The sequence below is a fragment of the Anolis carolinensis genome, chromosome 2 (assembly GCF_035594765.1).
Source record: "Anolis carolinensis isolate JA03-04 chromosome 2, rAnoCar3.1.pri, whole genome shotgun sequence".
Lineage (NCBI taxonomy): Eukaryota > Metazoa > Chordata > Lepidosauria > Squamata > Dactyloidae > Anolis > Anolis carolinensis.
The window spans coordinates 235869127-235896621 of record NC_085842.1 but is presented as its reverse complement, the minus strand read 5'-3'; the positions used below and the strand labels follow the sequence as shown (position 1 = coordinate 235896621).

At 38.6% G+C, this 27495-nt stretch overlaps 1 protein-coding gene and 2 non-coding genes across 9 annotated transcripts in view; 1 reads left to right on the top strand and 2 right to left on the bottom strand.

Moving 5' to 3' along the window:
• Window positions 1-27495, bottom strand: part of nfib (nuclear factor I B) — a 337611-nt gene that overhangs the window by 275491 nt on the left and 34625 nt on the right. The window lies entirely within an intron of this gene.
• On the top strand, window positions 5547-5618 carry trnah-gug (transfer RNA histidin (anticodon GUG)). Its single transcript has one exon. It is a non-coding gene; the product is annotated as a tRNA-His (tRNA).
• Window positions 7651-7722, bottom strand: trnah-gug (transfer RNA histidin (anticodon GUG)). The gene has a single exon. It is a non-coding gene; the product is annotated as a tRNA-His (tRNA).

Sequence of the window (27495 nt, the reverse complement as noted above, 5' to 3'; positions counted from 1 at the left end):
TAAAAACTATAAAGTACAGTTTCCAGGTCATGAACGAACCATGCTATTTATTTTGGGCTTTTTTTTTTTTACCCAACAGGCTGATATACAGAGGAATGAGCTCGAGGAAAATTGGCATTCAGAGAAAATCTCTGTTCCCAGTTATTCTCCACAAAATGGTGGAAAGAGAACTTTGGCAACTTGTATGATCATCAACAGAAGTGCCTTTCAGGCAGGATACAAAAATCGGGTTTTCTGGATTTCCATTACGTATGTTAAAGATGCAATTTATTCTGTACTTAATGTGGATATACAGCACTATAAAAGAAGAGAACTAGCTTATTTATATAGCTGTTCTCTACTTGTAAATTTTGGCTAGATCACCCTTTATAATGCCACTAATTCAAAATGGAAAGCTCACTTTATTCATATTGAAGAGCCAAGACCTCCAAAGCTAAACAAATCCAGCCACTGCTGATAACCTTTAGAAAACTCTTATTAAAAGAGAAAACAAACCTAGCACCTGTAGTGAGGAAGTGCTGAATTAGCTCAAAACAGTGTATTAAATTCATTATTACCAATTCCTTTTAAGTACATATTGTCATGGTTTGCAAAGTCACTGTGCTGTGTGTGTTAACTGGAAAATGAAGTGCATGAAGCCTATTGGCTGAGTCTGCAACGATCTGGGGATTAATTTGATACTGTTTCTGTTCTGCTGCTGCTGCAGAACCAGTTTGGACAAGTTTTTCAGGGCTGACTGAGTACTGCTAGTGAAGAAAGCAGTGTACTCAGAGAAGCCTTGCAATTTTGAGGCCTGTTTGCTGAGAAAGGACTATTTATGACTGTGGACTTCTGTAAGTGATCATAGGGACCATTGTAAATACTACTGTTTTTAATCTCTTGGAATCAGTAAAGTTCCTATGTTTCTGTTCTGCAAACCTGAGTGGCATGTTATTGTTCTGTGGGTGACTCTGGATCGCGGGCACATGTAAGAGTTTCCATTTATCATCAATAATCCGCAACACATACTGCAGCAAGATCACATGCTGCCAATGACAGTATATATGCATGCATATATTTAATACGTATCATGCTGAAACTAGATTCTCTCTCAGGATCTTGCCTCTAGAGCTAACTAAAACCTGTTAATTCCCTGGCTTCCTCCATTGTCTACAAATTTCCTTTGTTTGGCTAAGACAAAACGTGTGTAATAATGCTTTCAGTCTCTAGAGTGTTGTTTTATTCATTTCAACTCTTTACCATTCCTTTCCTTTCTTCAAGTCTTGGGAAGGAAGGGGACACAAACACATATGCATAATGCATTCAGTGAAACCATAAGGATTAGGACCTGCCTGCTTCTGGAACTGCATGTCATCACATCCCTCCCATACCACAGGAAGGGGCCTGATGGAACAGCATCCCTTCATATGTCACTGCCTACTTCGCCCTCATTTCTTCATATCTGTTTAACAGCATCTCTACCATTCCTTCTTTTCATTCTTCTCCTTTCGCGTACAAGAGGACGATCTATATTTTATTTACTTTTTAAATTAATAGCAAGCTTTTAAAAGCTGTAATTAAACTGTTATTTTTTAAATGCACCTATCATGTATTGAATTTGATTTGGATTTGTTCCGAATGACTGGATGTGGTTGAGAAAAAAAGAGTGGGTCAAACCAGTTTATCAGCTTCAGTTTGGCCATCCCCAGATCTATTAATGGAAGGTCTTCCCTTCCCGACTTTATGAGGAATGTGATTTGGCCAGAACGTCTCTGAGCAAGTCTCTGAGTGAAATGAATAGAGGTGACTCATTTCCAAGAGGTGCAGGGTGGGGAGGTGAAGCAGATCTATGTGAACCAGGAAGCAAAAAAGCAGTTTTGGAACTAAATCTGAACCAAAGCACAAACCCAGACTTCTTTGTATGATAATTTAAAGGTAGGATTTTGCCCTAGAGATTTTGTAAAAGTAGTATATGTCAGGGTTTGCAGAACTCTAACTATATATGTGTTAACTGGAAAATCAAATGCATAATCAGAAAAAAAACAGCTGATTGGCTGAGTTTGCAAGGACCTGGGAATCGGTTTGTAACTGTTGCTATCCTGCTGCTGGAGAACCAGTTTGCACAGGTTTCTCTGTGAGTGTGTGTGTGAGTCTTCTGAGTAGTGGCTGGAAAGAAGATGGCTCCATACTCAGAGAGGCCTGACTATTTCTGAGGCCTCATTTGCTGCTGATCTTCGCTGAAGCAGATTCATGGATTAAGAAAGGATTGCCTATAACTGCTGATTTCTGTAAGCAATCAGAGAGATTTTGTAAATATCATTGTTCTGTTGATCTCTTGTGTTACTTTGTTCTGCAAAGCTGAGTGGTGCATCATTCTGCAGGGAGTCTCTGGGTCACGGGTACACGTAAGAGCTTCCATCTATCACCCACAATCCCCAATAGTATACACTGGAGATAATGGTACAAACCATCACCTTATGCTCAACCTGTTTAATGGGTAAATAAATCTCCTATTGGAGCCCCCGGTGGTGCAGTGGATTAAACCAGGGAGCTGCTGAACCTGCTGAATGAAAGATTGGCAGTTCAAATTTAGGGAGCGGAGTGAGCTCCCGCTGTTAGCCCCAGCTTCTGCCAACCTAGCAGTTATAAAACATGCAAATGTGAGTAGATCAATAGGTATCACTCTGGCAGAAAGGTAACACCATTCCATGCAGTCCTGCTGGCCACATGACCTTAGAGGTGTCTACGGACAACACCAGCTCTTCGGCTTAGAAATGGAGATGAGCACCAGCTCCAGAGTCGGACATGACTAGACTTAATGTCAGGGGGAAACCTGACATTTAATTTTACCTAAATCTCCTATTATAAAGCTGCTGAAAGCGTCCTGTGATCTTTCAATGGAAACTGGGTGAGCACTGTGCTACTGAAATGCCTTATCTCACTTCTCAGAAATGGTAAGCACATACATAACAATATGCTTTCATAACTTTTCCCCACCCTACATAATAGGGAATGTGCATGTCCAATGTAATCTTCTGTATTCACTTCTTCCTAAAGTGACAACTGCTTTGATTCTAGCAACTGACTATTTTTCCAATCTCGTATTATTGATGGAATGTAATCTCAATGCAAAGTTATCATCCTTGAGCATTCAAATTGCCTTTTCAGAATTCACCCATGTAGGTTATTCCTTCTCTACCATGCTTAAAACAGAGACTAAGTGGTGAGGAAGAAGTAAAATTATAGATGGACTTTTCACCTTCATTTTGGCAAGCCTTTAGTACAGCAATGTAATGTGCATTTAAACATCAGGTTCGCATTAATAAAATGAAAATAATTGTCTTCTTTTCCGTACTAACATAATTAACATAAGCATTTTAGTATAAATTAACGTAGTGTGACTTTTTAACAAAGTTTCTTAAGTCCGCATGGACTGAATGCAGAGACATGAAAAATCTGTTGATGCCCAATGACTGAATCTAATTATATTCTGTTGGTTTCTTCACAAATATTCTGATTTAAATTTTAAGCACATTTTGCTTAATGTCTACGGCAATTCATCTATCATTCCAAAGCAGTTCAGAGTCCGTAGTCCAGACGTTTGACAATATGTTTGCTCACCACAATTCATATCATAATCATCTTTAAGGTCCCACAAGACTCATATTTTGTAGTCTAGTCGTGCCCAACTCTGGGAGTTGGTGCTCATCTCCATTTCTAAGCCGAAAAGGCAGTGTTGTCCGTAGACACCTCCAAGGTCATGTGGCCTTCCCGCCTGAGCAGTACCTATTGATCTACTCACATTTGCATGTTTTTGAACTGCTAGGTTGGCAGAAGCTGAGGCTAACAGTGGGAGCTCATTCCACTACCTGAATAAGAACTGCCAATCTTTGGTCAGCAAGTTCAGTAGCTCAGCGGTCCAACCCATTGTGCTACAGGGGGCTCACTGAAGCATGTAATTACCAATAACTCTGTCCTCACTTAACTTGAAAAAGCACAGCCTTGTCCCTGAAGCTACTCTGAATCCTGGACATACTTGGGAAGCTGTAACACTCCTCGATGTTTTTCTGAAGGTTTCCAACTCTCATAAAAGGAGCACCATGATAATGTGCATTTACTGTTTGCCATGAACTTAATTCTTCAGTCTAGAAGTTTGTTTTATTTTTAGAGCTGGACATTTGTGGACCTCTAACACTACGGATTAAAAAAAACCCAAAACATTTTACCTACCTAGATCCCCTACTTAATCAGCTATTGAAAATATAAAAAGCTAAGCAACGATAGTTTAGTATGTTTACCTGAGCATCAAAGGTTACTGTCAAGTCGAATCAATAAGCAAAAGCATGTTTAAAAAATCTTCGATATAGGGTAACAACTATAGCAGTTACGAACAAGGTTCTGTAGGTTTGTTCCTAAGGTGAATTTGTGTGTAAGTTGAAACAAGTACAGTAGAGTCTCACTTATCTAAGCCTCACTTATCCAAGCCTCTGGATTATCCAAGCCATTTTTGTAGTCAATGTTTTCAATATATCATGATATTTTGGTGCTAAATGCGTAAATACAGTAATTACAACATAACATTACTGTGTGTTGAACTACTTTTTCTGTCAAATTTGTTGTATAACATGATGTTTTGGTGCTTAATTTGTAAAATCATAACCTAATTGCATGTTTAATAGGCTTTTCCTTAATCCCTCCATATTATCCAAGATATTTGCTTATCCAAGCTTCTGCCGGCCCGTTTAGCTTGGATAAGTGAGATTCTACTGTACATTTTTAAATACAGTAGAGTCCACTTATCCAAGACACGCTTATCCAAGGTTCTGGATTATCCAAGGCATTTTTGTAGTAAAAGTTTTCAATAGATCATGATATTTTGGTGCTAAATTCGTAAATACAGTAATTACAACATAACATTACTTCGTATTGAACTACTTTTTCTGTCAAATTTGTTGTATAACATGATGTTTTGGTGCTTAATTTGTAAAATCATAACCTAATTTGATGTTTAATAGGCTTTTCCTTAATCCCTCCTTATTATCCAAGATATTCGCTTATTCAAGGTTCTGCTGGCCCATTTAGCTTGGATAAGTGAGACTCTACTGTATAACTCCAGCCATGTATACACACACACAAACACACACACACAACAGCATAGGGAAGAGTTAATAGCCTTATGGTGTTTGTTTTGCTGCCTGTGTCCCTGTTCAGAAGATTTCACCTCACTTTTTGTCCCTGTCATAATTGGATTTTGAAAAATGTGGTTCGCTGTGGAGATATTGGTTGGTGAGAAAGCTTCACTGGAGACACATTTTCCCCATAACTCTTTCAAGAGTGGATTTCCCTTCCGAGGGGTAGATTTCTGTCATTTCCTGTTGTCTCCCCCTCGTTCTTAACTATGTAAGTTGGAAATCTGTATATTGCAGATTTTTAAAAAGTCCTCCAGCATTGATCTTTATTGTGTAGAAGTGCTACTGTAACTTACTGACACTAGGTGGCAATCATCTCCCAGCTCCGCTAAGGGAGGATACAGACCAAGTCAATTATTACAACTTCTCTGCTAGCTTGCCGTGATCGTATAGTGGTTAGTACTCTGCGTTGTGGCCGCAGCAACCTCGGTTCGAATCCGAGTCACGGCAGAATAGGAGAAATTTTACTTTCTCTCTTAAGCAAAAATGAAATCCTTTACAGAGAATCACTTTCCTTTTAACCTATATGCCAGCATGAATTCTCAGTTGAAAATGTATATACAAAACTCTGTATGTTTGTGTATTTCACACTCCTCACTATCCAAGGAAATTCAAAATACGTAGGCCAAACCACTCAAAAGGAGTCAAACAGCTAGTTCTTTAGAGTAAAGTATTTTGGAAATAACACAAAATGGGCATTTTGAGCACGTTTTGCATTCCAGAAAAGAAGAGTTTGACTTACATAAGATTTTATTTATTTTTGTGCCAGCTATGGTCTACAAATCCATTTAAGGCTTAGGTCTCAGCTTTCTCAACAACCATATGTTACTGTATCAGACAACGCAAGTGCAGATCTTCTCCAAGTACAGATCTTCTCTTGGTCTCGCCACCTTCACTGGCGTGTTTGCCTTCATGATGGCTGCTCCCAGACTTTGGAGCTCTTTTCCTGGATGATTCCCTTCTAGTTGTCTTTCCGTGGACAGGTTTTCTATTTCAACATGCTTTAACAGATTATTGTTTTTTTCTTTTAAAGAATTTGTTTAAATTGTCTTTATCCTAATTTAATGGTTTAAACTAGCAGACCAGAACTAATGGTTTAATAACATTTTAACAATATTTTGATATGTTACCTTTGTATGTGTTTTTATCTGTATTATTTTGTTATTTTGTAAGCTGGGTCCCACTATGGGGGTGGGTGGGAATGGGATATGCCCAATTAAATAATGACGATGATTTTGCAACTTACTACAGACAAAAACAAATTAACATTTATAAACACACCAACTTACTCAGACAAAAATAAATTACGTAACATGCATACACACACACAAAACTCCTCTCCAAGATTTCAAAAAATTTTGAATTAAAATTTTTGAATAATTTATTTCCTCTTTTATAACCCCAGTCATCCATCCATCCCATAAAATTGATGTATGGTATTAAAACATGCACTATTTTATTTACATAAATAATTCTATCCTACCTTTCAATTCAATAATAATTAAAATGGCTTATTTTTTATATTTGTGAGATGAGGGAGGGCTATACGTATTGATTGTGGCTGTTACTATAATTTTTATATGATATTGTTTTATATTCATGTACCGTTTTATATTTTATGCTGCACCTTGTGGTGCTTTTGTAAGCCGCCTCGACTCTCTTTGGGGAGATCGTGGTGGGATATAAATAAAGTTGGTAACATAACATAATTAAATGTTTGAAGCACTAATGTATTTGTATCATAACAATAGAAAATACATGAATGAATACATCACAGAATTTAGCATTGGTCACGTGACATTATTCAAGTAACGTCTTTGCAGACAGCCAATTCTCTCACACCAGAAATGACTTGCAGTTTTTCAACTCACTCCTGACATGAAAACAAAAAGTGCTGGTATGCTAAACCCGTTCTTAATATAGTAGACTCTCAGGCCCCCTCCATACAGCTGAATAAAATTCCACATTATCTGCTTTGAATTGGACTATATGGCAATGTGGACCCAGATGACCAAGTTCAAAGCTGATATTGTGGGATATTCTGCCTTGATATTCTGGGTTATGTGGCTGTGTGGAACGGTCCTCAGTTAATCAGAACTCAAGCAACCAGAACTCTCAAGCAACCAGTAAAAAAAATAAAAGAAATCATACTTTAAATAAAAATTAAAAATTAAAATAAAATAATTTTATAATACAGCACAATCAGTTCTTTGTCTTAATTTGCTTGTAACTACTGTATTTCAATATTAATACCAAGTCAATACAGAGTTTTGATATGGTATTGTATTGGGTATAGTTAGGCCTATTTTTAATAGTAACTCCCAAGCAACCAGAAACTACATTTATCTGGCATCTATCAATCCCCATGGCTATCGGATAACTGAGAGCCTACTGTTGCTGTTTTAAAACAGCAAGCCTTTCTGAAATGAACATGTTGCAATGTGCTTCAATTTAAGCATTTAAAAATATACAAGCTCCTTCCTGCCGTGACTCGGATTCGAACCGAGGTTGCTGCGGCCACAACGCAGAGTACTAACCACTATACGATCACGGCAAGCTATCGAGGAACTGAAAATCTGCGGCAAGTTTTTTTAGTCTAAACTAAATGATGACATCTATATAATTGGTGCCACCTACTGGCCAACACATAGATACAAAATTTGCTTTGTCATGGCTTGAAAGGAACATGTTCCCCACCCATCATCCCAGCCACAATCAAAAACACATTGCAACTTATTTTCTGAAGATTTGTTTGTGTATCTTTCAGTATATGAACCAATGATACCCAAATGCGCAAGAAACATTTTTATTGCTCTTGTAGGAAAGATTTGTCTAAGACATTATTTCTGTGTGTTGCAAAAAAGATGGGAATATGGAGGAAGATCTCTTTCTACTGAATTCTGTTTCTCGTATATATAAGAAACAAAACTGCATATGTCATAAACACAAACAAAACCTGCACTAATTAAGTTAGAAAGCCAAACGAGCAACAACTTGGCAGCAAAAGTTGGTGGTTTTAAAATAATGAAAACTTCAAGGAAGCAAAATGGCAAAATCGGTTGATGGATGAATGTTATAATGACCCTGCAAACAAAGTATGATTGTTTTCTTGCTCCTTCATTATTTGCATTTTTGGTAAAACATATTACAAATACACCTTATGAAAAAATATTATAGCACTAACACATGGGTTTTTTGTGTGTGTCAAACCGCAAGTCGCTTCTGGTGTGATAGAATTGGCTGTCTGCAAGGAAATTGCCCAGGGGAAGCCTGGATGTTTGATTTTTGCCATCCTTGTTCCCGCTATTAGAGGGAACTCATCCACACTCTCCCTGGATTGGATTCAAACCGGCATCCTTCAGGTCAGCAACCCAACCTTCAAGCCAGCAGTCCTGCTGGCACAAGGGTCTAACCCAGTGATTCTCAAAATGGGTGCTACTGCCCCCTGGTGGGTGCTGCAGCAATCCAGGGGAGGGGTGATGGCCACAGGTACATATATCTTTCTGTTTAATTGCTATTAAAATTTAAAAAAATTAATTTCCAGGGTGCTGAGTAATATTTTTTCTGGAAAGGGGGCGGTAGGCCAAATAAGTTTGGGAACCACTGGTTTAGCCCATTGCGCCACCATGATAACACATGGTGATCAAAGTATAGTTACAAAACAGCTTCACAAACTTTTTCAAAAAGTCAGTGCCATCTAGAAAATGCCTATGCTGCATTCCAAAATATGGTTTCCTCTTAAAGGTGCAGTAAGAAGTTAGGAAGGAGGTAAAGCTACGAAAGTTTTGTTCCAGGCCCCCCTTCTTTTTGACATGATAACAATATGGTCCTTGAGAAACATCTTCATTGGAAGCACAACAGAAAGCATTATCACAAACACTCATTTCTTCCAGTAATGGGGTGTTGCAGAGATAACATTACAGAATTGTATTCTCTTTCGATCACAGGTGCTTTAGTTTTCTGCTCTTGATATTCCATAGATTTGATTTACAAATAGAGAAGCAGGCTTTGCAACAAGCACTCCTACCACGTATCCTTTATCAGATTCCAGCATAAAAGCTCTGAACCTCAGGGATGCTTTTAATCAGCAAGCTCAAAATGTTCTGTTTCCACAAATTTTAATCTGTCTTGTTCTCCTAGGGATGCATGTTAAAAAAAATCTGCATTATCGAAAACTAGAGATAAGTTTAATAAAGAGAACTACTTTGCTGTTATCCAAAGATAACAGAGCAACCCCTGATTATGTGATGCGAGTCTCAGGAATTTCAGTGGTACAGCCATCATTGTTTCCCTTATAAAGCCTTTGATAGTAATATGTCACTTCTCCTAATGAGAATTCTATGTATGTTTCAAGGGAGAAAATAGCCCCTTGTAAAATAAGAGATTATGCAGAATAGATGTCAAATCATAGCAGGAAACATGCTAAATACTTCACAAAGATTCCAACAGAGACAATTCTTGGTATAACAAAATGGATTTGCACTCATTAGCCAACAATAATGAAATGAAACCATACCATTTTATTAAAACAAACTATACCCTTCAATTTTCCTTAGTGTAGCATCAATGATGTGCGAATATCAAACAATACTCCAGCAATTAAGGCTATTTTGATAACTGCTATCGCTTGAGATCACGGCTGAAGGTATAAATTTCACAGCTGGACTTTCCCGTGCAGTTAGACACATTTCACCCAAGCCAATTATAGTCCACAGTTAAATATAGTGTGCAAGTAGGGTTATCAGTCATAACATATCACAGAGACAATATTTGGAAGTTTAATGTTATGCTGAATTCCATCACAAAGTGTCCATTCTCCAGTATGAACTGGAATAATTTTAAAGCATGGGTACAAGACTGATATGATATATATGATATAAAATATATAAAATAAGGAACTACCTAGTTACACTTCCTTAAAAGATACAGGCTTATAGGGAAATGTGCAGAAGAAAAGAATGATCAGGTTATGTTGGACCTTGCTCCATGTTCACAACAGCACATATGGCATGGACTATTGGTTCTCAACCTGTGGGTCCCCAGGTGTTTTGGCTTACAACTCCTAGAAATCCCAGCCAGTTTACCAACTGTTAGGATTTCTGGGAGTTGAAGGCCAAAACATCTGGGGACCCACAGGTTGAGAACCACTGGCATAAACAATTTCCAGAGGCTCTGGGCTAACAACTCTTTAGTTGCCATTTTGTCCCAAACCCCTCTGTGCCCCCACTACACCTCAAAGCCAGACCTTTCAGAAGCCTTCAGGGGGAACAACTTGCTTTCTGTCGCATTTCAGGTTAGACAGTCCTGTTTGTGAGGCCTAGTGGGACTTCACTTTTGGTTCACTTCTGGGTTTGAATAAAGGCCCCTCTGAAGTAAAACAAATCTGGGGTCCAAAATGTTGAGCATCCATGTGCAATAATATACCCCCAAATTATGTTTTGTCACAAAAAGTGTTAATGGACAAAAATTCTGGTAGGAACATGGTAAAGTTTGTAACTGTGTATTGATAAATCTATTTGGATACTGCGCAAGTTTGTAGCATAATCACCCATAATTAAGAATGTTTTATTCAAACTGTGATAAGCCAGAAGAACAACTAAAATGATCTGAATATTGTGGAATTTATTTTGTGAACAACAAAGAAAAAGTTGGCTCATGACCGATCAAGGAAGCTGGGAAGGATTAGACAATTTTGTTCATCTGAATCATCAAAACACATAGAAGTATTTGCAGTTGCACTTGTGAAGTTGTACAGCCATACTTCCAAAACGAAGCATACCAAGTCTTCAGCATTAAAGCAACCTGTATACAACTGTGCTTTGAAGGAGACATTGAGTTAAAGGGGTGAAAACAAATGAAAATACAATGTTTCATACAGATTGTTTTAGGATGATCTAGAAAATAATTTCAATCCAATTTAAAAGATACCCAGAATTGAAGACACTGACTTGAAAGACTACACATGAGGTGTAGAATGATCCAGCCCTCCAAATGCTAGACCAGTGTTTCTCAACCTGGGGGTCGGGACCCCTGGGAAGTCGTGAGGGGGGTTCAGAGGGGTCCCCAAAGACCAGTACTTTCTGTTGGTTATGGAAGTTCTATGTGGGAAGTTTGGCCCAATTCTATCGTTGGTGGGGTTCAAGGGACTCTTTGATTGTAGGTGAACTATAAATCACAGCAACTACGACTCCCAAATGTCAAGGTCTATTTCCCCCAAACTCCACTAGCGTTCACATTTGGGCATATTGAGTATTTGTGCCAAGTTTGGTCCAGATCCATCATTGTTTGAGTCCACAGTGCTCTTTGGATGTAGGTGAACTACAACTCCAAAACTCAAGGTCAATGCCCACCAAACCCTTCCAATATTTCCTGTTGGTCATAGGAGTTCTGTGTGCCACAATTGGTTCAATTCCATCGTTGGTGGAGTTCAGAATGCTCTTTGATTGTAGGTGAACTATAAATCCGAGCAACTAAACCCCCCAAATGATAAAATCAATCCCTCCACAATCCCACCAGTATTCAAATTTGGGCATATCAGGTATTTGTGCCAAATTTGGTCCAGTGAATGAAAATACATCCTGCATATCAGATATTTACATTACGATTCATAACAGTAGCAAAATGACAGTTATGAAGTAGCAACAAAAATAATGTTATGCTTGGGGGTCACCACAACATAAGGAACTGTATTAAGGGGTTGTGGCATTAGGAAGGTCGAGAACCACTATGCTATATCAAAACTCAGCACTCTTGAACAGCAGAGCAAGTGGTGAGGGATGCTGGGAGCCCAACATCATCGGAAGGCCTAAGTAATATTCTCTTACCATGGATATGACAGGGAGGAGACAATTAGTACATGTATGTACAATGATGAGAAGTGGTTTATGAGTACATTAAGATTCAGTCCTGGAAAACAGGCAATGTACCATACAAATCTGTTAAAAATTTGAAATGCAAATCACATCTGAAAATGACATAAATCAGAGGATGTGGTCAAAAGAAAGGGGATGAAGAAAAGGTTTCCTATATACTTTCCAAATACATTTTGTGAAATTGCTATTTTGATTAAATTGTACTAACAGTTAAGAAGGAAGGAGGAGGCAAATGCAGAACAGAACAGGAGGACCACAGAACTAGTTCTTGATCAAAATTTCTTTAACTTTGCCTCTAAGTTCTCTAAATTGAAATGTTTAATCTGATCAGTAATATTTGATCATGTACAAAAATTCATTTGTTCAGAATGTTTAATGATAATCAAGTGCCTGAAGCAAATCTTACTGTGTTTATTGCAAATTCTCTCTCATGTGTTTTAAATTGAGTCAGACTCTCAGAGGGTGGGAATTCTTTTCCAGAAGACATTATCGGGGGGGGGGGGGGGGGCACAGACTACAAGCAGTAGTTGGATTTCTCCTCCTCTCTGCTCTTCGGTCTGTTAAACCTCCCCACTCCCCAAACTGAAGTCAAAATGTGTTAAGGGAGTTCATTACGATTTCCTCCATTACGTAATTGCAAACATTAAAATGTTAAGGTTTATTACTGACAAAGTAAGCAGACTCTAGGAGTCTTTTGGATCTCTCAGGAGACAAAATTGCCCGTAGACACCGAGAGTGTGTTGTAGTATTCTGTACAGCTCTGGAAGTTTGCTCTGGCTACTGCAACTATTAGAGGTCACTTGGCAGTTCTGGCCTCCAGGCCTCCAGGATCCTTTGCCAACTTCAGACTCTGCCGTGTTCTGGAGTGCTGGGAAAGCATGCTTGCTTCGCCATATCAATTTTTGTCCTCCCACACCTTCTATGCACCCTTCTTAGTATCTGTTCATCACCGGATGATGGCTCAGTGCTATGGAATTCTGGAAGCTGTAGATTTATAAGGTCTTTAGCCTTCTCTGTCAAAGAGTGCTCTTGCCTCACCATACTACAAATCCCACTATTAAAATTGTGTCAAACTGCATAAGTTTCACAGTCTAGATGCACTCTCAAGGAATCTTCACTATACTCATGAAATATTTTTATTATGTGGTTATTTCTTCCCTGATTTATTAAATTAGTTCAAAATATGAAGTGTGTTGTTCCTAATAAAGCCAGCTCACCCATGCTCTGCTTCTCATTCTCTGACTTGCTCCAGGTTAGGCTTCAGCAGGGTACACTTTCTGCAGCTGCCTAACCACCACCTGTCCATTGATATATCAGCTGCAAATGTTGGCTGAGTACTAGAAGAGTTACTGCATTGCACGGCATTAGCGTCCTCTCTACCTTTTCTTCCTCCAATTACAAAGCCTTGGGTTTGTCAAGTCATCTTGTTCATTAAAAATGTATGCTTACATTTGAATGAGCGGAGTCTCTATCTTATCTCAGCTCTTCTTGTATCTCTGTAACAATCATCCTGTGTTTTCCTACACTAGTTTTGGATGCATGAATTTATCCTGTAGCTCTAAATTGGAAAAAAAATCCAACTTCATTTCACAGTCACAAGTAGTTCTTATTGTACTATGTTGCAAACATAATTAGATATGCTAAACATTTCTTATATTACACCACATTTTGTATTAGTTATAAATTCACCAAACAATATGTAATAACCACACTCCTACACATTGGGGATGAAAGCTGATGTGCGGACTGCAGTATTTTGATCCTATGATTTACAAGTTAATAATATGAATCAAGACTAATGCAGGTATGAGAGGATGATACATCCAGCATCATGACCACCTCCCCTAGCAATCTGGTTTGTGTTATAGCTCAGCCATCACAACAGCCAGGGGTTGATGGGTTCATTGATGATTTGGATTCAGAAGGGATTGTGGGCTTTCCTGGGATTCATAGTGATACAGGCCAAGGGAATGAAATTGGCCAATCATAGAATCATAGAATAGTAGAGTTGGAAGAGACCACATGGGCCATCCAGTCCAACCCCCTGCTAAGAAGCAGGAAATCGCATTCAAAGCACCCCCGACAGATGGCCATCCAGCCTCTGCTTAAAAGCCTCCAAAGAAGGAGCCTCCACCACGGCCCCGGGGAGAGAGTTCCACTGTCGAACAGCTCTCACAGTGAGGAAGTTCTTCCTGATGTTCAGGTGGAATCTCCTTTCCTGTAGTTTGAAGCCATTGTTCCGTGTCCTAGTCTGCCAAGGGAATGAAATTACTTCAGATAGTGATGTAGACCAAGAGACTGCAGTTGCCTCAGACAGTGTTGATGAGCATGAGCTCCAAGGTCAGTCACAGGAGGCAGAAGCAAGATTCTGAGATAAGGGGTCGAGTGAAGATGAATTAACAGAACGTTCTAACGAGAAAATACCTGGCTACAGACCTGAGCAAGGATCTTTGTTTGGAAATTAGGGCAGAAAGCCAGCTCTGTAGATCAACATGGTTCCATGGGAAACAGATAGAGAAGGTCTGTGGGAAGCCAGTTGTTTACCCTAACTTCAGTTCAAGCAACGTTGGTGTTCAAGAGAGAACCTAGGCCTGCGTTCTTGTGTCAAGTCAAGTTCTGTTTTGGATTTAAGCATCTTGGAAGGGTTTCGTATTCTTGTTTCATGATTCTTGCTGAAGTTTTCTAAGGAGATGTGTTGTTTATGGATTTATGCTGCATTTGTGACTTTTTGCTATTCTTAGACTGTGTGATTTTTGGACTTTCATTGGACATTTGAATTCCTGTGTGCACATCACTTTCTACTAAACCTGTTTTGGATTATTCCTTTCATTTCTTTATCACTGCTCTTTTTAATATATTATTGTGTGTTTTTACAATAAACTATTTGCTTATATTTGGACTCTTGTGTGGTGCTGTGGTCTTAGGTGGTTCCAGGACTGGGGTGCAACAGTTTGATACCTGGATCTACTATTTACTTTTTAAAAATCCTTCCATGTGGACATTAGTTGTCACAGAAAAGGAAAATCTACAATAAAGTCTCCAGCCAGCTTCATCCTGGTTTCACAATTAACATCTTATGTACATATAAGAGGCCAGTTTCATCCTAGTTACACAATGTATATGACTTATGTACATATATATGACAAAGTTTGCATGAGGTATGCATATGTTCATTCATTCTCTTTCCCGTATGCGTCCAGGGGGCCCAGCTCTCAAAAACATTTCTCTTTGTAGACATGCATTTTTCACCTTTTAAAATGTAAGTTTAAAAAAAAGCTTCAAACTCCTTTGGTCCTGTATATTAGTGATGTCTGCCATCTGCAGACAGGTTCTCTCACAGATATGAAAAACTCTGAAGAGGAAGGAATTACGCTAGAACTTAGCAAGTTCAGACCTCTTCCAGCTGGTCCTCTTGCTTTACAAACAGAGTCCCTGTCTTTTTTCTAAAGTCTTGCAAAGGATGAGCATGAATGCCCACAAAGACCCAGTGGAGTTGTCCTATAAGGCTGGAAAAAGTCCCATCTAAAATGAGTTGGGAATAAATGTCACTGAACTCAAAATATGACACTTCTAAATAAAAATGCTTAGGAAAGTGCTGCATGACAGACTGGGGAGGCATGGCTCAGTTGTAAACCATAAGAATGAACCAGGACTGAACGGCTGTTACTAAGTAGGGGAAAAACAAGCAGTCATGGGCTTTCAACACTTCCTCTGTACCATGAGACCTGGTGTGCCTTGGCAGCACTTTTCAATAGAATAGCTATTAATAATGTAGAAGTTACATCAAGTTGCACTTAAGGAGAGTGTCTCCTAGCACATCTGATATGCTGTTCAATGTTAAAGTGATAAAAGTATTGGCCTCACTTCACTCCTACTAGAATAGGACAGATGTGTTTTCAAAGTTCATGTCACCAAGAGAATCTGTGTTCAAAGAGCATGGAACCATAGGAGTCCTCTTCTCTCTGCACAGAATGGACTCTGTCTTCATAATAAGACTAAATGTAGAAGGAAAACAATAAAAAGCAATACGAACTAGACTGCATTAATAGGAGTGTCTTTAGATTGAGGGAAATAATAGTACCACTCTATTCCACTTGGTCAAACCCACCTGGAATACTGTGTCCAGTTCTGGGAATCTTAGTTCAAGAAAAACTTTGAAAAACTAGAACATGACCAGAGGAGGGCCAACAAAATGATCCAAGGCCTGGAAGCCAAGCTTTAGAAGGAGAGAGAACTGGATGTGTTTAGCTTGGAAAAGAGAAAGGATCACATTTCTAATTCCCTGTCCATTGTGTTCATATAATGAACACAGACTTCTCCTTAATGTGAGGCAGATGCAACCAGGGAGAAGACCTTTCTGGTGATGGCATCCTATTTATGGAATTCCCTCCTGAGGAAAGCTCATCAAGTGTTACCTTTTCCAAAAAGAAGAAGAAGAAGAAGAAGAAGAAGAAGAAGAAGAAGAAGAAGAAGAAGAAGAAGAAGAAGAAGAAGAAGAAGAAGAAGGGAAAAGAAAAGAAAGATATCCAGAGTTTGCACAAATGAATATAATGACACGTTGAAATCATCCACAGGGCAATACCAGGATGATCCCAAGACCCATTTGTCTGTAAAGTAACTTTCTAGGATTTGATTTTTTTTTGTTCTCCCATGCTTTCATGTCTTTATGTGTTTATTTCTCAAAATGCTTCTTTTATTATGATTGATCTAATTTTGCTCGATTAAACTGACCTTATGCCTTTGTTTTCTATTATGGATCAAATAGAAATGTACAAAATGAATAATAAAATAAATGCATGATGTCACATCTTTGTCTTAGTGTTTTTTGCTATACCTTGCTTTGCTTCATTGGCTGGGGGAAAAGAAAGTGATCATATCACACCACATGGTTTTACACTCCTGCCTATGGAAACACTTTGGCAGATCACATTCATCTCCCTGTAACTTATAGGCTTTAGTTCTTATTGTGAAAAGAAAAAGAATTGTTTGTTGTATATCTAATTATAATTTCTTGGAATGTAGTCAATTTTGAACATTCACATTGTATTTTTTAAAAACTGTATGAAAATCAAACACCACTTAACTTACCAGAACTAGATACAACGGATTTATCTGCCACTGCACTATGATGTTCCTTTAATTCCTTACTAGCATAACTGCTTACCTCCTAATAGGTTTTTAGCTTAAGATCTAATCATCCACTCTTGAATTAAGATGCCTGAATGAAGCCAACTCATTTGGAACTAAGCACTTTAATGTCAACAAGAACATATGGTATTGAGACTGAATTACCAAAGATCTCTTCTGAGCCACCTATTATGGAAGCAGGACTAAGACCCCAGTATTATTATTAGTATACTCATTTATTTGCTAGCAAATAATTGAGAGTAAGACCTTCTTAAGAAAGTGGAAATAGTTTAATAATTGCACGCAGGAAGACCAGTGGACTTCTCTAGTCACTCTGTGGCATTTATAGATTAATGTATGGCTCACATTAATCTATGAATGCCACTTTTTTTTAAAAAAAACGAAAACAAAATTTTTTTTCAGATTCAGTTAGCTCATTATAAACACAAAAGCACACTGATGTTCCTCGACTTCCCTCAAGTGTTAGGAAACTCAAATATATCTAATGCTCTTGGTGCTTCTCAGCCAGTGGAAAATGTGAGTGTCTGTCACTGCAAATAGAAGACACCCTTACCTGATTAACTTGCAAATAAATCCTAAATGCATTAATTCTATACAGTGTATTCACAACTAAGATGTTTATGTTATAAAGTCATCAGTATGCTTTTAATGATGTCTAGGCCCCAGTAAATAAAAACAGAGACATTAACAACCTTATCATACAGGCCGCTGGGATTGCCACAGATCGTAGTGAAACTGGTGGTACCCGTTGGAGGGCATGGGGAACCCATCGCCCCATGCCTCACATTGCACCAGCCCATGGGGGGAAGCGTCGGCTACATGGCTTCGCCCCCGTTGATCGAAGCCTCCTGTTCGCCTTCCCTTTTACAATGGACCCCCGCCGGAAGTAGCTGTACGTCATGGAATGGGAGCTGGTGAGCTCCATGGCAAAAGGAAAGATTAACTAGCACATGTCATCAAATTTACCCAATCTGATTAGGTTGTAAGAGCTTAACTAAAATTAATCAAATTGGAGGCATTTTTACATGTGAAAATGGGTGTTGAAATGTTATATCTTAAAGACAAATAACAAAGAATATCAAATTAAAAATTGAAATGTGCCTCAAAAAGATTTAGGGGCTTTATGATATTCCCAGGGGACACAAAATGGAACTGAGTCTGCATATGGTCTGCAGGTTGCATTTTTCCTATTTATCTCTGAAAGTAGTAAAATCAACATTTTTAAATGATGTTTCTAAGTCATTTTAAAAGTAAACACGCCCTTACAATTTAGGCAGTGTTTGAATGTTGATGTGAACATGAGATCATACAATTCATAAATAACCACAAAGAAATAATCATGCAAATCTGTTTCATAACAAAAACTAAGGAAGAAAAGGAATTTTGTGGCACCTTGAAGTCTATTTGGGTTATTTGAACATGATCTTTCATAGATTACAGTCCACTTCCTCACTAGATTAAACACTAGTTTACTGTATATAGTTTTCATCTTTGTTCTTATGCCTTTAACAAAGAATAAAACACAAAAGCTTGAGTGCCAGGTTCTCGATTTCTAGAGAACGAACCATTCTTGGAAGGAACTGAGATACAACAGAAATTTCTGCTACAGGAAAACAACAGGGAGAAAATTTTCACTGATTTTTCCATCCTTCAATACACCCCTATAATACTCTGCACACCGTTTAATACAGTAGAGTCTCACTTATCCAAGCCTTGCTTATCCAAGCTTCTGGATAATCCAAGCCATTTTTGTAGTCAATGTTTTCAATATATCATGATATTTTGGTGCTAAATGCGTAAATACAGTAATTACAACATAACATTACTGCGTATTGAACTACTTTTTCTGTCAAATTTGTTGTATAACATGATGTTTTGGTGCTTAATTTGTAAAATCATAACCTAATTTGATGTTTAATAGGCTTTTCCTTAATCCCTCCTTATTATCCAAGATATCCGCTTATCCAAGCTTCTGCCGGCCCGTTTAGCTTGGATAAGTGAGACTCTACTGTAATAATAAAAAACCCTGGAATTCATCCAGAAGGCTGAAAAAACAGGAAGGTATACTCACTATTTCATACCATTTTGGAGGGTCTTATTATTCACTTAAGGATTTTACTTTTTTCCTACAGGCCAATTAAGCTTTCTTCACTTTTTGAATATTGCTGTATCTTAGCAAGCTCATAAGGCAGAGAGATTGAACCAGAAAAAGGTGACAAAAGGCCTCAATCCTATTATGAAGTTAGACTTACTGAATGTAGCTGATCATACTTCTAACAAAAAAAGTGCTTCAGGTTAGATTGTGGTTTTCTGTTCCCCCTTGAATGAGGCTAGATTACTGTCAAGCTCAATGAGGAAAGAAACAATATTAAGGAATCTGCATTTTTAGAAGGAGGCTACTTATGTATAACCAAAGGGGAAGAAATGCCATTACCAGAAAAGAGGACAAAAGATAACATGCATTTCTATAAAATGAGCCATATTACATATGTCTATTATATAATATAACGCTGCAAATAATGAAATAATTACTATAATTTAACTAGAATGCAATAGATCTTACTATCATGGGGCTATTATGACCAATAATTCTAAATTCATTTGCTAGTCCAACTAAAGAAAAGCCATGGAAGCACTAAATTGTTGCCAATTGTACGCCGCCCTGAGTCCCTCCGGGTGAGAAGGGCGGGATAGAAATATTTGAAATAAATAAATAAATAAATTCCTACTGATTAAATTATTCCCTTTTAGTTGGAAGTAACAAATTTAGATGAACTGCATGCCTAATAAAAATCTATAAAATTCAAGAAGTGGTCATAGGTGATTTGAAAATGTGTGTGCAAACGTGCACACATGTGTGCCTAATGTTGGCACGTTATAGGTTATATTGATAAATAACTGGAACACCCTTCTATATTCATTCTTGTGTGTATGTGTTCACTATAAAAAACTTGGTCTGGACAGCCTTTTAAATAGAAGCTTTTGAACAGAATCTATGTAAAAGAGAAATACCCTATTTAAAGTAGGAAAAGAAATATTCTAACTGTCTATGCCATAGAACGAGACAACAATATGTGCAAAATCTATTGTCTGTATTCACATATTCAATCTCAAGAAATTAAAACTGTTATTTTAAAAAACAGTTGTTCTTTTACACTGCCCAAATATCACAATATGTCAAAAAAGCATGCCACTCAGTCGTGTTTGGGAAATACATTAATTGCAACTAGAGAAAGCACCGGAAAGAATAAAACTAACTATGGGAATGTAATTTTTTTATATTCTGTAAAATGATATAAATGTGACTGGCTTCTGTCCGTGTCCTTTAAAATTAAATATCACAGATTTAAATATCCTGTTTTTGCAATACTAGAAAATCACCACTTGAGGGCACCTAAGCTTCTTTTGTCCTCTGATTTTCACACAAATGGAGAAAACCAGTCTCCTGACATAAGATGAGGGTGCTTTCACCAGCCTCATCTCCACTGCAAGGCTGAAAACATGCATTTGCAAAGGCAAACGTGCATTTAGAATTCTGTAGAGGAAAGAACATCTTTCTCTTATATATACATAAATACACAATAGCATACATCACAAATCAGACTGCTCACCTGTAACTGCTTCTGTCATCTCATATATGGGATCCTCTGTGCCTTGCATAAGGGATCTTCCGAAACTTCTAGAACTAGATCTCTTTGGCTTAGGTCAACCCTCTCCCACCACCGCCACCACAACCAGCACAAATGCTCAGTATGTTTCCCTCTCAAATTTCCCCAGTTCTATGTGTTCCAGAGCAGCCAGCAACCGAGAAAGATGAACATGGCAATAGAAGGGAGGTGGGTGGATCATGAGTTCATACTGGTAGCTGACCTCGATGGATTGTCACCTTGACGTGGTGAGGGGGCTTGCGTGTTCCAATGAACCTGAGGGCACAACCACCGGAGTCACACACTCCCAGGAGTGGCCACAGGGGAGGATCCAGACCAAGAACAATTCGAAGACCCAAAGACCTCAACGGCGGAGCAGTCGGAGGATAACATGGTACATGTTACAATGGCTGTGAAGGCAGAAGAAGGCTGCAACAGACTGAGAAGCCACTCTCGTTGTGTTAATCACACCACTGCTGGGACCTCAATCTGTGAAGACTGTGTGTTGGCCGGCCGTGCACCAACCTCCACACATTAAAAGAAATCACGCACAGAAATGCGCACTTCCAAGAAATGGAGGACCATCATCCTCGAACTACGAGGGATCGCTTAAGTAAGGTAGCTGACCAGTTGTGGTCTCCGTGGCTTGATCCACACAGCCATATAATGCAAATTAACTGCACTGAACTGAATTATATGAGTTTACACTGCCATATAATCCAGTTCAACGCAGTTAAACTGCATTTTGAAATTGCATTATATGGCTGCATAGATCCAGCCTGTGAGTCACACATATGGGAGATTAGTAAGATATACACCTGAGACTAGATATACACATTTGAATGTCAAGTGAGACTATGCAATGACTGTAGCACAGACAAGCCAAAAGAAGTAGTTTCTGGCTCCAACATCAAGTAAGTGGCTGAGCCCTGATAGTTTGTATTGGCAGACCAGCCAAGAAAGCTGATGAAGTAGAGATAACCTTCATGGAATCAAAATGGATAGAGGAAGGCTCTGGCTTTCTGGCAGTCTAGTAGGCACGAGATTATAGCAGCCACCTGTTTTGCAATCTCACTTATTAATTTCATTGCAGACAAAAGTCTAGGGGGTGTTCTGTCTAATCAATATAGAAGGTGATGGCACGTCTGATATCTAGCATGTTTAAGGCATGCCCATCATCCATGAGTTCAAGAAGCAGGTCGAAAGAAAAACTTTCTGAGAAAAATGAAAGAATGGGTTGTTGAAGGCTTTCGTGGCCGGAATCACAACCTCTGAGAATGCCTACCATAGATGTGGGCGAAATGTCAGGAGAGAATGCTTCTGGAACATGGCCATATAACCCGGAAAGCTCACAGCAACCTAAAATGAATGAATGTGGAAACTTTTAGAAGGAAACTGACATCTGGAAACAGGCCCACATTACCTTCTCAAAATTGTAAGAAAGGTAGGTCCGCTCTCAAAGTGGTCAACTCACTTGTCCTGCTGACAGAGGCTATGGCCACAAAGAACACAGTCTTCTACATGAGGAGATGCAAGTCACACAAGGCTTTGAAAGGACACCTCATTAACTGGGAAAGAACCAGCCATACATTTCAGACAGGAGCAATGCAAGTTCAAGGAAAGATGTTACTGAAAAAAGGCTTAACCAAGGGGTGCACAAACCAAGAGGGGAAGTCTTGGGGTTAAATGATGATCAAGAGAGCAGCCACACAAACTATTATTGAGAGATAAATAGACCCTGCAATGTTATGGAAGACAAGAACCGAAGAATATGTTGAATGGAAATTTTGTGCCACTTCACATGAATGTCATTGAAAAAAAGAGAAGAAGCACTTCTAATTAAAGTGGCACAACTTCTTGCTCAATTGTTTACTTTCAATGTGAAAGATGGCAAATGCCTCTGGCTATGAATATCCTCCAAGCCACGAGACAAAGGGTTGAAATTCAGATGTTGAATTTACCTGTTGGCTTGGGTGAAAAGGCTGTAATAGTAACAACAACCAAACAAACAACAAGTGACAAAATGGAAGTTTGTGAAAGTGATGACAAGTGCAGAAGCATGACAAAGCTGTTGATGCCACCAAGCTGTCACTAGAATGCAATCTGTATTACCATCCTTAAACCTCACTTGGTGATGAGTAAAAAGGAGAAAAAAAACGTAGAGCAAAGGACCATTCCACTTCTTGGTTGTCACCATATATGAACTAACATCATTGATATTCAGGATGGGACTCAGTCCATCAAACACCTCAAGATGAAATATTGAGGACAAATTAGATGGATGAACTCTGTGAATGACACCCTTGTGAAGAATGGTTTTGAGGCCTCATGCCCATTGGTGTGACACAACCTGGCTGATTTAGAAGAGATAGCGTACCAGGGGGAGATGAAGATGAATGAGAAAGAGATGCTATTGGTGGGGTTCTCAGGAATTTTGGTTCAAAATATCCATGATAGACATATCAGGAAAAAGGGTTGAGATAAAATCACCTTCCTTATCTCAGCTGAAGGTACGAAGTGGTAAAGACACCGAACTCTCCAATTCAGCTTTCAACCAAAAGCGCCACCTTATCTTTATTTACAATATATATATCTGTTCGCATCTCAGAACACTGCACAAAAGCCACGTTGCATTTACAGAAGCCATACTGCAATTCTAGAAGCTTTTACTCCAGCAGGGACAGTAAACTCTAAAAGGGGCACTCCTCCCATTCTGCTCATCTCTGTTGTTTTAACCCTTGTATTATTGAAACCATACTATTTAAACTATAAGCAATTTTCACACTAGATAACATTACATACTGACAAGACATACTTTGGTGGTGGTAGATAAGGATAATAGGACTTGTGTTAGTTTCTGATGAGACCATTGTTGTAGGGTGCAAGGCATGTGCTCGCAAACTGGAGACCTAGATCTGTGCAAGGTGGTGGAAAAATAACTAGGAGTGTTAATTGGGCGTCTAGTTTATGTGTGGATGGAAGACTGATAGAGCACCTGACATTCCAGATACAATCACAGACATTGGGCATCCATTGAGTTAGACTCTGGAAAAACAAAATCTTCTTCCAAGTGTTCTAGCACAGGACTAGAGAACTAGACACAACTGAAGCTGAGCCCACCCCATCGGGCTAACAGGAACGGAATGAACCGGAACAGACGGTACTGTCAGATTGATGGTATTGAGCACCATTAGCATATCCAATTCATTTGGACAAGCTGAAGATAAATGAGCAGATTTGAATCTCTTCTGAATTGATTATGGCTTGTCAAAAGGAACATCAGCAGACTTGGATTTCTTCTTACAAACCAAAAAATCACCAGAAACCTTCTTTCTCTTCTCTGAAACAGTAAGGGCTTTGATAGGAGTCTGTACATAATAATGACTTCAAGCAGGGCCAGCCTTAACCCAAAGTTTATGGCATCAAGATTCCCTGATGAGCAAGGGACATTTTGTTGGTACTAGAATGATCCATCAGTACTATAGATGTGAAGCTGATGGTACTGAAGTATCCAAAGCAATACCCATAGAAGCAATGAAAAGAGATCTGTTTTGGCCCGTGAGATGAGCTGTGTTAATGACCCACTTCCAAAGAAGATATTTATTATTAATAATAATAATAATAATAATAATAATAATAATAATAATAAAAACTTTATTTATACCCTTGAAGGACTCAGGGTGGCTTATACTGGGACAAGCCCAAAACAATATTACATCAATAAAAACAGTAAAATAATAAAATCACAATATAATAACACTTCTCACAAAAGTTAAAATAACTTAAAACATAGATAGTAATCCCAATCTGTAATCAAGCACCATAGGCCATGGGCCATTTTAAGGGGAATGGAAATCTGAAAATGCATATTCTTCGGTGACTAGGGATGGGAATGACTAAAGGTAATAAAGTGCATGGAATTGCCAAGGCCTAGGTAAAGCACATGGACAATCAGTTATCAGTTATGAGAAGACACCTGTGAAAATCCAAGTTTTCGAATTCTTCCAGAAGGAATCCAGGGTGGGAGCTAATCCAATCTCCTTTGGGAGGGAGTTCCAGAACCGGGGGCCACCATCGAGAAGGCCCTCTCTCTCGTCCCCACCAAAAGCACTTGAGACAGAGGTGGGATCGAGAGGAGGGCATCCCCAGCAGATCTTAGAGCCCATGTGGGTTCATAGGGGAAGATGCGTTCACGAAGATGGGCAGGTCATGAGCCATTAAGACACAGAGACCTATTCCAATAGGCCAGAAGGGAAAGTGCTCTAAAATAGAACTTATCCACATCTGGGAAAGCTTCTTTTCCTAGAAGACGCCACTCTAAGAGTATGTTATAGATACCATTAAGTGGAGAAGAGCAAAGAAAAACAAATGAAAGAATTACATGGCAGGTGAATGAGAACTGAGGAGGCTTGAGTGGAACCATACTAAATATGTGTAGTACTGGGGTGGGGGCTCAGCTGAAGGCATCTAGTTATAGATGTTTCTGAAAGTGGTCTATATAGGTGCAAATATTATATAACTAGCAGGATTCCCCAGAATACCTCAGAGTATATAAATTGCAATGAAAGGAATGCATGAAAATATACATATGCACACACACTGACACTAAATCAACATTTTAAAAGATGTTTTAGAAATATTCTTTCAATTTCAGAATTAAGCACAAGTTCAGTCATACAGTCATATTGTATATCAGCAAATTTGCTAGTTATCTAGAGGTTTCAGGTCATAGATCTTTGTTCATTTAAAAGAACATCTGATTCAAAAACAACTGGCTATGATTTCTGAGTTAATTAAATCACTGTTTAAATATTAAGATTGCATATATTACAAGGGAAGAATGGGGAATCCAATTTCAAAGCAGTATATTTAATGATAACAACATGTTACAATTATACAAAAACTTAAAAATGGTATAATAGTGATAATTCAAATGAAAGAACCTTGTGTTTTGGAAAAAAGGAATTCTTGACATATATCTATTTCTCTGGCAATAATATTCAGTTAGTTTCATGTGAAAGCATCATGCACGCACATGCATGCTAGCTTCAATCCCAAAATAAGTTCAGCACTTTGAATAAGATAGTTCCTGGAAGTTTGGACAAAAACCTGGGGTGGAATCACCACCTACTGACATGGAACCCAACAGCTATAATTTTAAAATAAAACATTGTATTAATTACTACTTCATAAGGACCCCATCAGATGAGTTGCCAGAATCGCCACACATCGTGGTGGTGGGCAGGGGAAACCTCTCACCCTATGGCCTGCATCACCCGGTTTCCCCCCTACCTCATCGCACAGGAAGAAGCATCTGCCACTCAGTTTCCCTCAATTGATTGAACATGGGAATCTTCCTGTGTCGCTGCCACAGTGGCATGCACTGGTTCCTCTATAGCAGTGGTTCTCAACCTGTGGGTCCCCAGATGTTTTGGCCTTTAACTCCCAGAAATCCTAACAGCTGGTAAACTGGCTAGGATTCCTGGGAGTTGTAGGTCAAAACACCTGGGAACCCACAGGTTGAGAACCACTGCTCTATAGTTTTACGATGGAGCCCCACCAATAGTTCTACATCATGGGATGGGGGCCGGCGGGATCCAGTGCATGCCATGAAAAAGAATCCCATCCTATTAGGTAATAATAAAATAAAAAATCAAAGCTGAACAAATATGAAAGAAAAGGAATCAACCTATTATTTCCAATCTAGTTATCAGTTGACTAATACTCTTAAATATACATAAATCCTTTCCATGTTAATTAAAGAGAAACCACTGTAAATATTGTATAATCGTATCTATTTATGGTATAAAATAAAGTCACCTGAAGTCATTTAATCGAATTAGGCATAGTAATTTAAACCAGTCAATAGCACACATGAAGAGATATTTGCTTGCTAACCTTTCACTGAGTAAATAAAGTTTTAACAACTTGTGAGACAGGGATCATGGTGTGCTATGTACTCTGAATAGTTAGCTGTGCAAGAGGAGACATGGAATAAACACTGCCATTTTGCTCATACATGTCGATCTGTTTATAACAGCACACATAGTACATTAAAAACTTTCACTGAATTCTTTTATTTCATATAAAATGCATCACAGTAATTACTAATAACATGCATTTATCAACTCCAATCCTATAATATTAGTTTATCTGCAAATTCCCATCCCCACAAAACCCCCAGTTTTCTAGAAAGGAGATGGACAATACTGGTGCAGTCAGAATTGATTGACATCTATAACCTAGCTCAAAATAGACCGAATTACTTGACCTTTGAGTCACAAAGCTTCTTTCAAGGGGTCCACTAGACTAATTCTTTAAAGATACAAGCTTTGGCTCCAGCAGGCACTGAAAAATGCCACAGATAGATAAGAAAGGATGCAATCCTATACATCCTATACATGCTTTCTTGTTAGTAATTCATATATAGCACAGAATTCTTGGTGTGTTAGACTGTTATTTCTATAGCTGTAACAGTTCAGGTGCCAATTATATAGATGAAACTGAAAGTATTATCCTATAGTAAAGGTAAAGATAAAGATAAAGGTTTTATCTGCCAATAGTTGAGTCCAACTCTTGGGGTGGTGCTCATCTCCATTTCTAAGCCGAAGAACCAGCATTTTCCATAGACGCCTCCAAGATCATGTGGTCGGCATGACT